The sequence below is a fragment of the Hakea prostrata genome, chromosome 5, assembly GCF_041222555.1.
Source record: "Hakea prostrata isolate BN-2017 chromosome 5, UWA_Hpros_2, whole genome shotgun sequence".
In the NCBI taxonomy this organism is placed as follows: Eukaryota; Viridiplantae; Streptophyta; class Magnoliopsida; order Proteales; family Proteaceae; genus Hakea; species Hakea prostrata.
This window is the reverse complement of record NC_142604.1, coordinates 47799913-47809860: the sequence shown is the minus strand read 5'-3', so window position 1 is coordinate 47809860 and position 9948 is coordinate 47799913. Positions and strand designations below refer to the sequence as shown.

General features: G+C 36.4%; 1 pseudogene; it reads right to left on the bottom strand.

Moving 5' to 3' along the window:
• Positions 1 to 1390: 1390 nt before the first annotated feature.
• Positions 1391 to 2339, bottom strand: LOC149016239 (endochitinase EP3 pseudogene; annotated as a pseudogene).
• Positions 2340 to 9948: the final 7609 nt, after the last annotated feature.

Below are 9948 nucleotides of genomic sequence, written 5' to 3'. Positions count from 1 at the left end.
CAAGTTAAACTCATAATAGATTGTTTAAAGGACGCTAGATATGAAGTGACGCTTTGTTAAAATGATTCTTCTCAGTAGATATGAAATGACCATTTGTTGTAGTAGAGTTAGGCAAGATTTTTAATGTTTACAATAAATTCAACATGGTATCAGAGCAAGTTATATTCATAACATATTGTTATAAAGTCGCTAGATATGAAGTGACGCTTTGTAGAAATGGTTCTTCTCAATAGAAATGAAATGACGTTTTGTTGTGGTAGAATTAGGCAAGACTATTATGTTTTTCCAGAAGTGTACATACAACGGTTTACTAGACTGTTAATTATAAATTTGATGACGTGGTCGACCATTGGTTCTGGCGGCAGCAGTGCTCCAAATAAAAATCCCAAAAAAAAAACCCTAAAAGTAAACATGCAAACTATTTTATATTAACGTGACAAATTGTTTATTCTTTAAAGTTCATATTAAATGGTAATGAACCTTCAGATACATCTTTAATTTGGCAATTGACTATCAAATGTGAGCTCAATTGAAAGTGAACAACGCCTCTTAGTGGGGAGGTTAGAGTTCGATTTTTCCTAATGGTGTATATAATGATTTCCATCCAGTCTTTTTGGTAAGTTGATGTAAAGCACTCTTCAAAAATAAAAATACAAAAATAATATATTTCTACAATAGTACACTTGTTAGAAAATTTTCTCATGTCATAGTTAGATAAATTCATGATTTCTAAAATATCGTGAATCTCTTGTGACTTTATAAATTAGCCCTTAATAAATTAGAATCCTAAATTTTATCTTCTTTCTTCCTCCACAGGTTCTTTCTTCTTCTACTTTTTTATTATATATGATATAGAATAATACAATTAAACGTATATTTATTATTTTCTTGAATCAACAATGATTCCAATGGAAGAAGGGGTAATTGCTAATTTACCATAATACAACTAAGGATATTTTCATCATTTCCTCTTAAATCTAGTTTAATGTGACACATGAGCCCTAAAAATAAAAAATAAGAGGCTGCAGTCTTTCAATTTTATTCATCAATTCTACTAGTTGTATGCCAAAATTAGGAAAAGAGTCCGGTACTTGGAGGAGTGGGAAAGGGTGGATTTATACTATAATGAAATTGAATACAACTAGCTAATTTATTAATTAGTTTGAACAAACTCCTTAAACTTAAAGAAACAAAGAAATTACATTGAACAATTCAATATTTGAAAACATAGTTTTTAGTATGGAAGCTATCCCCGTATAAGAATATGTTTTTTTCAAGTCCATAAAGAATACAATTAAGGTGATAAACTTATTCACCGGACTTGATTGACAATCAATTCTTTATGGTTTCCCATCATTTGAGAAATTTAATAAAAACAATACATACAATCTTAGCAAGTGAGGTAGCTACCTGGTGACACCAAATTGGGTACAATAGGTCTCATAATACTGAACACGATTTTCCATGGCTGCTGTGTTTCCGCCATTGCATTCAATTGCACCATTGATGGCTCGAATGGTTGCCCCAAACCCTTGGCCAGAAATCATGATCGAGTGGCAATTGTTCATCCAAAACCACAATGCTGTCTTGAAGGAAGTCACTGCATCGGTTGCCACAATTCCAGGATCATTTAGCCCATCAAATCCTATACTGTTACCAGCAGCACCATAATTATAATTCCATGATAACTGAAGCGGTCCACGGCCATAGTAGCCTTGTCCGGCAACGCATGGGTACTGTGTGTTTGTTGAATCATAGTAATTCTGAGAAGCTCCACCTATCTCTTCTATGTAGCAGAAAACTGTTCACATACAGACACACACTTAGAAATATATACATGCATGATTCTGTCTAAAAATTTAGACCCTAAAATCAACAAGTTTAAAGAAATCAACAATACCGAATATTTTTTCTTATGAGAAACACTTACCACCAGTCTCGTGTGATACATGGGCAAAAAAGGCACCAATCTCTTGGTAATTTTCAAGAGTTGTCCCAGAGGTGCCGAAGCTAGGGTACGAATTAAGTGCTGTTAGGAATGCATCACGAGTGCAAAAGGTTTTGCCGGCACAAGTCGAGGCAGCTTGATTGATTATCCCGTCGAAGAATGATTGTGTCACTATATTAGCCACAGATGTCGGAGTTGTAGGAGTTGGAGTAGAAGAATAGCAAGGACCTGCTTGGCAACCAGAGCCGCAATAGGCGTCTCCGGTTCCACAATATCCATATTGGCTACAACAAAGGCCTGAGGCACATCCACAAGTCTGAGCAATGGCAGTTTCTAGCATCAGACTTGCTAAAAGTCCAGCCAAAGTGATGGTTAATAGGAAGCTTTTCATTCTGGAAGTTGGGGTATACATTGGAAAATTAAGAATAAGAATGTATAGAGAAAATGTGGGAGCACCGATTTGTGAAAATATTTCATGAGAACAAAGGATTTATAGTGTCATATGTGCAAAGTTCATGCTTGTGAAAGGAGAGAATTTAAGTCTACAATCTACGTTAAAAATGTCTTAGAAAATAAAATAGCAATAGATCTCATCAAGACTCAAGACTTATGTTTGGCTGGTCTACTAGCATGCATGGCCCATGTTGGACTAGCAATATTGCGTTTGTAGTAGCTGAGCGATTGGCCATGTTTACTAATAAATCACATGATTATCTAAATTTAACTAGTCAATTTCTCTTTATGTTTATAGTTAGAATCTTCACTTTCCATCTTTTAATTCCCCTAATATATTTCCTGAAAAGTTTTATAAACAAAAGTTTCAAAAAATATACTGTACCAAAAAAAAAAACATTCTCATAGTTAAATATGTTGAAATCTAATTATTTATTATTCATTATGTTATTATGCAAAACCATCATCTCACATATTTCAAGTAGGGATGTAAACGGACCGGATTTGGATTGGATAGTGGTAATACCATATCCACATCCTATTATATTTGGACGGATTTGGATAATATTCTATCGATTTTCGGACGGATTCAATCGGATTCGGATGGTAACCGGATAGTTATTTTCTTAAGTAGATTATTCTAAATAGGCATGAATTCAAATTAAACACAAGTTTTCGACTACCTATTTACATATTTAACCTTTTATTTGCGAGGGCTAGGTTTGAAATTTAAGAATTTAGCAACTTTGGTAGCTATTTTAGTAGAAAATCTAGAAAAATAGTCACATATCACAGGTAAAAAATTTATAAAAATAAATAAATAAATAAATCTAAATAAGTAACTTAATCGGATAATTTTATCGGATGGATAATAATCCGTAAAAAAGTGATATACCATATCCGCATCCTATTAGTTAATCGGACGGATTTGAATACCCCTAAACGGATGTGGATGCGGATGCAAATTCGAAAGGGAATTTTGATTATTCATTTACACCCCTATTTTCAAGTGTATATGTGAAAAAATTGTATTTTCTCTCATTATAGGAGAATGTATTACCTAAAACAATGGTTAAAAAAAGGAAGAAGTGAGACTGTATCCCACCAATTTGATTGAACAATTCAACAATGAAAATTTAAATGAATGAATTTTGCAAGGCATTTTTTGTCCTGCAAAATGCTATTCACTTAACTAGAAATCAAACATGCAGTCGAGGGCAAAGTTAATTATGTGACAGAAAGCAACCATTGTGACTTAGTCAAGCCTTCTTTCAAATCCTGCAAATTGAGATTTTGAAATTCATGCATATCTCTAACTAATTCAATAAGTACATGAATTCCTCAGCCTCTAAAATGCAGCTAGGGCATATTATTTTTCCAAAATATATAGAAGTCTTATACTTAGAATATACACTATAAATACTTTCATGCCTTTTTTTTATGAAGACAAACATGCTATGAAATAAATAAGTAGGGGCATTAAACTTGCCATAGAAACCCATTAGCTACGAAAGTGGACCTTGCGAGTCCTTTAATATTGACTTGTTCAATCATTTTGTAACCTTACTTGTTTGTTGTTTTCATTTTTTTGCTCTTTTAATGAGAAAAAATATTATCATTTCACATATGCATTTGAAACTGAAAAAAAACCCAAAAAAAATTTTTTTTTTCTTCTTCTTCCTTCCTCCTTGGTTCCTTCTTGTAAGATTTAGGAGCAACTAACTGTGTACCATTCCCTCTAACAATATGCTATCGGGAAGGGGCGATTATAGATTGGGCTACGTTTGGGCGGATTTTCCCCTTGGTGTCCCAAAAAAATTTCCAATATTTGTAAACATTAGTTCATTGTTCCGTGTTGCTTCAACTTATAATGCTCTTTGGTCATTCCATTTAAAAGTTGGTCTGTCTTATGTTTCAAAGTGGCCGATTTAGAGGGTCACAAAATCCTAGTATAAAAAAAGAACCCAAAAAACTCATAATCTTCCCCTAAGTTCTTTTTTCTCCAAGGCTAGAAACCCTCCATCGAGCCCCACCTCGACCTTCACAGATCTGAGGATTGAACCATTACAATCCCCTCAAACTTCATATAGATATTCCTCACCTAACCCAAACTTCATTACAAATTCACCTGATTCTAAAAAACCCTACTCTAGTTTTTGAGATTCTTGTTTAGGAACCCTAAATCTTGACCTAGAAAATCAAGACACTTTGACTTTTAAACAAGCCATCCAATTTTGCTAGGCATTTACCCTACCATAACTATCTCTTTGATCCAGCTTTACCCTCTTATCTCAGAGTCAGTAACACATTACTTGCAAATATGTCTATTTCATCCCTAAAGAAGATTTTTTTTCTTCTTCTTCCTGTTAATTACCTGAAACTTTGCCCTGACTCATTGTATTGGAGATCAAATCGAACCTAACCGAGATTCTCAAACAGTTTTTAGAGTTATTTCTGATTGAATCTGATCAGAGTATGGCTATGCCAAGATGTTTTTTGTACAAAGGCTATGCCAATATGTTATGGTCTTCATGGACTAGGCTTTGCGCGAGATAAGTCCATGTGTGAAAAAGAGTGTGGAAAATGTTTATTATCAATTATAAAGGGCTGCATTGTGAGAATAAGACTCCATCATCAAGGGTTTGGTGGAGCTAAGTTCAATGTTTAGTAAGATTTAGCATTCATGTTACCAACTCGCACATAATATAGGTCAACTTAAATGTTTTTCTCTACAAAGATTCATTTTGACACACATCAAATATCCTCCAACAACTCATATGTGGCATACCCATATCTTGCCCCACAGCTCTGCATAGATTTTACTTTGCATTTCCAAGTTAAAAAAACAATGGTAGATGCAGGATCTCACCATCAATTTATCAAAAAAAGAAAAAGAAAAAAAAAAAATTGGGGTTGGTGGGAGGTGTTTTAAGTCGTTTGACACTTGAACCCATTTAAAAGAAAAAATTAAGAAACTAAAATAAAAATAGAAAAAGAAATAAAGATACTTGGATTTTTTTTTTGGGGGGGGGGTGTTTGAGTCGTTTGACACTTGAACCAATTTAAAGGAAAAAAAAAAAAATAAAAGAGATACTTGTAATCGATCTCCTGCTAGTTTTCCTGGTTCGATGGTCATTTTCTTTGCATTTAAATTTCACTTTAACAGTATTTATCAAAAAACATGCACAAAAATATCTTACCACCAGAATTGGGATAGTACTTTTTTTTTTGGTAATAATAAGTACTTTATTGATTGAGAATAAAGCATCGAGGAAGCCTACACATAAGGGAATCAAAGAGTAGGATCCAAGTTAAGAACGGGGTGGGGAATGTCTATACACAAACCAATCCTAGGTTAATGCAACATATTTTGCAAGCTCGTCCGCAGCAAAATTCGCCTCTCGGGGAACATGAGCAAAGGTACATGTAGTGAGCAATTTTAGCTAACTTGATGATGTCATTGATTAAGTGGTGAATTTTCCAGCTGCGTCGGGATGTTGGATTGAGAATAGTGAGAACGAGCACATGATTATTGCTTTCCACATGGACATTCGAGAGCTGATAATCACGTGCAAGGGAGAGTCCTCGCCGAATGGCTTGTACTTCTGAGATGAGAGAGTCTTGACATCATGTTCCTTGGCCAAAAGCAAATACCACTTGATGGTTATGGTCGTGTGCTATCCAACCAATTCCTGATCGAGTTGGTTTTGAGAAAGAGGATCCGTCCACATTAAGTTTGATTTGACCTGGCATCGGGGGTTCCCATCGTATGAGTCGTTGTACTTCTCACTGTGGTTTTTGAGAGAAGGATGGGGAGAATTCGATGAGAGCTTGTCGAAGCCTCTGTAGTGCATCATGTGATTGCTGTGTTTGAGGCGAGTAAGTGACAAAGTTGTAGTAACCCTAAAGAGTCCAATATGCTATGAGGGTGTGAATGGTTTGTTGGTTGTTTGGGAATGATGGGGTAGAGTTGGAGACAAGGGCCTGAAGTTGAGGAATGAAGAGTTGTGATGGGTCTCCCTAATGAAGATGTAAGGTATGCCATAAGTGAAGGGTCAAAGGATAAAGATGTGAATAGATGTTGCGCGGAAGCATTTTGGAGACCACAGGTGGTGCACTGGGAGGGCTGATAACTCTATGAAATAGAGTTCAGATTGATAACTTTATACTTGAGATGGCTTGATTTAGGAGTAGTTTTATCTTTGTTTTAGTGTTAGTAGTAATTAGATTTTGTTTTATTGAGTCTTAACATGTTGCATCTTATGAAGGTCATTATTGTCACTCTTACATGATTTTTTCTTCAGATTAATGGATGAATTTGATTAATCCTCTTTCCCTTGAAAATGTAGGTGAAGATCCATAATAGAAGAAGAACCTCTCCTCTAACTTTGTTGTAGAGTTGCTGCAGCATTGCTACAACAACGGAGCAGAATATTCTCAGATCCAATTCAAATGAAAATGACTAGAAAGGGCTAACTTAAGTGGACAATATTCTTGTAAATACATGATGGTTCTCAGCCCTTGATCTCAAGAGGAATGTTCTAATCCTATGGCCAGGTTCTACCCTAATGATTGAATACATTTATAGAGAAAAGAGAGACAAAAGAGAAAGAAAAGATTGCAACACACGGCTAAGGGGAATAGAGGACACGGCTGAAGCAAGGAGAGGAAGAACCAGAGCTGGACTGATTGCGGAAGCTAGGGAAGGCTACTGGAGAAGTTGATTTGAAGCAAGAAGAAGGCTGGAGCTCTTGTGGAAGCATTGAAGCTTTAGTTCTTTTCATTTTTATAAACTTCTCTTCTCATCTTCTAGCTTAATGTTAACTATAACTACTGCTGTGTTTTTAATGGCTGTTATAGGCTAAACTTGTGTTGTGTTGGGATGATAGTAGTACCTAAATCTGAATTTTGAGATGTACTTATCATGTGTTCTTTAGTCTTACTACAATACAACCTTTTGTCAATGAATTCAGCATGATATATATTGATTGATTTCGGTTCTTGAATGATCTTTCATGAACGAATGCTATGATTGAGTTAACTGGAAAGTTAATGCAGCCTAGATGTTTACTGAATTGTGTGAGTTAGCATAATCTTTAATTAGTTTGTGTTAATTAGTAGGTTGGGTAGGAATATCCATTTACCTCACATGGCCATGATTGGGATTGGGTTTAAATTGCATTCATATTTCAATTCTTCATAGGAATATGCAGATGTTGATTTAGGATACTAGCTTATGTGTATTGGAAAATACTATATTGCCATTCATTCCAGGTTCTTGATATATATTGGGGTTGTAGTATTACTTTAGAATTTGCATTATAAAATTTAGGGGAGGGGAAACTTGATTCCCAACACTCTTCTCACTCACTAAGTTCCCTCTATTGCTTAATCCCCATTTTAGCTCCTTAGTTTTATTACCTGTCATTTGGATATTTAGTTAGTCAATCAAAAATCAACTTTGTTAATCTCTTTTAAATCAATTTTACTTTTACATTGAAAGTTAATGATAGAATTCTCTGTGGGATCGATACTCTACTTATCATTTATTACTTGATTGCGACATGTGCACTTGCGTAACATCTTGGTACACAAGCAACAAGGGCACTTGGCAAACCTCGCAATAGCAGAAGATCTGTTGTGGGTAGCTTTCCATGGATAGCCTTCCATAAGAAAAGAGGATTCGAGGTGGGAGGGGGAGATGCCACAACTTTAGCCAATTGAAAGTGGAAGATGGGGTAGAGGTACTAGGAGGAGTTGATGGCAGTCGATATGCTGAACTAACTGTGAACATACCTGTCAAATGAAGCTTCCAAATGAACCGATCTGCTATTGGGAGCAGTGGAAGGGGAATATTGAGGATCTTTGTTGCCACATTAGGAGGCCACCAATCAAGCACCTTTTCCCTGATCCATGATGTTTTCGAAGAGTTAATGAATTCGGACACTTTGAGAGGCAAGGAAGTTGATGGATAACATCCCAAGTCCTAAGGGTGGTTAGGGACCCAATTGAGGTTCCAAAGGCTCGCTAGATTTCCATCACCTAACTGAAGGAAGAGGCCCTCACATAATAGATCCCTTGATTTAATCAATGACTTCCAACCCTACGAAGCCGCAAGGGATGCTGGAGCTTCTAAAAAGGTACAATGCCTAAAATACTTATGTTTCATCAAGCGGCCCCATAAGGAGTTCATTGGATTGAGGAGTTCCCATGCCTTCCGAGCCAGAAAAGCGAGGTTAAAGGTGGCAGTTTTTTTGAGGTTGAGACCGCCTGCTCTAGTAGAGCTACAAATTAAATCCTAGGACATTGTGTGGAAATGCCTATTATTTCCATTCAACCAAAAGAAATTTCATGAAAGTTTGTCAAGGGTGTTTGTGATCGAGACCGGTAATTGGAAGCATGACATGAAGTGAGTGGGTATGGCAGCAAGAGTGGGTTGAATGAGTACCTTTTTTCTTGCGTAGGATAGGAATTTGACCCTCCAATGTTGAAGCCAATTATTTATTCTATTGATGAGGGTGTCACAGTGCTTCTTTTTATACTTACCAAGAATTAGGGGAATCCCTAGATAAATGTCAAGTTTCATGGTGGTTGTGATGTGGAAATGAGTTGAGAGGGAACGCTTCATCCCCGATGACATGCTTGGACTATAGTGGGCCCGGGTTTTTTGGATGTTGAGTTGTTGCCTAGAATGAGAACAATATTATGCAATAATGTGTTGGAAGGTTCTTGCTTTTGTGTTAGTTGTTTGACCAAATAGGATCAAATCATCAGCAAAAACTAAGTGTGAGATGTGTTCCCCTCCTCGCCAAAGCTAGATGCCCCGGAGTTTTTTTGTTTGTAGGGCCAGTTCAAGATGCGAGGTCAAAACTTCCACACAAAGCACGAATAAGTAAGAGGACAATGGGTCACCCTGTTGTAGTCCACGTGATGGGGTGAAGGGCAACTGAGGTGACCAATTAACTCGTATTGATAGTTGGGTGGCAACTCATAATCCAAGCAATCCGCTGTGGCGAAACCCATAGCTGCCAAGGGCTGACTCAAGAGAACTCCATTCTAAGCGATCATAGGCTTTGCTCATGTCCAACTTAATTGCCATGACTCATTTTTTCCATTTCCTATGAGAGTGGATTTTGTGCATCAATTCATGAGCTATGAGAATATTATCTTGAATGTGTCGACCTTTGACAAAGCCATTCTGCGAAAGGAGATGAGTCGCAACATGATTTGTTTCAATCTATTCACCAAGATTTTTTAAATGATTTTGAATGTCATGTTGCATGGACTAATCGAACGGAAATCGCCCACAAAAGCTGGGCCATCAACTTTTGGTATCAGGGCTAGAAAAGTATGGTTCACATCATAATGAAAATGAGTTTTAGAAAAGAAATCTTTTACCATAGTGCATATTTTAGTTGAGACATCCACCCAAGAATGTTGAAAGAAAATGCCTTGAAAACCATTAGGACCAGGGGATTTAAATCCATTAGAATCGAACACAACTTCCTTTATCTCCGCATCCATAACAGGGCGTAGTAAGAAGGACT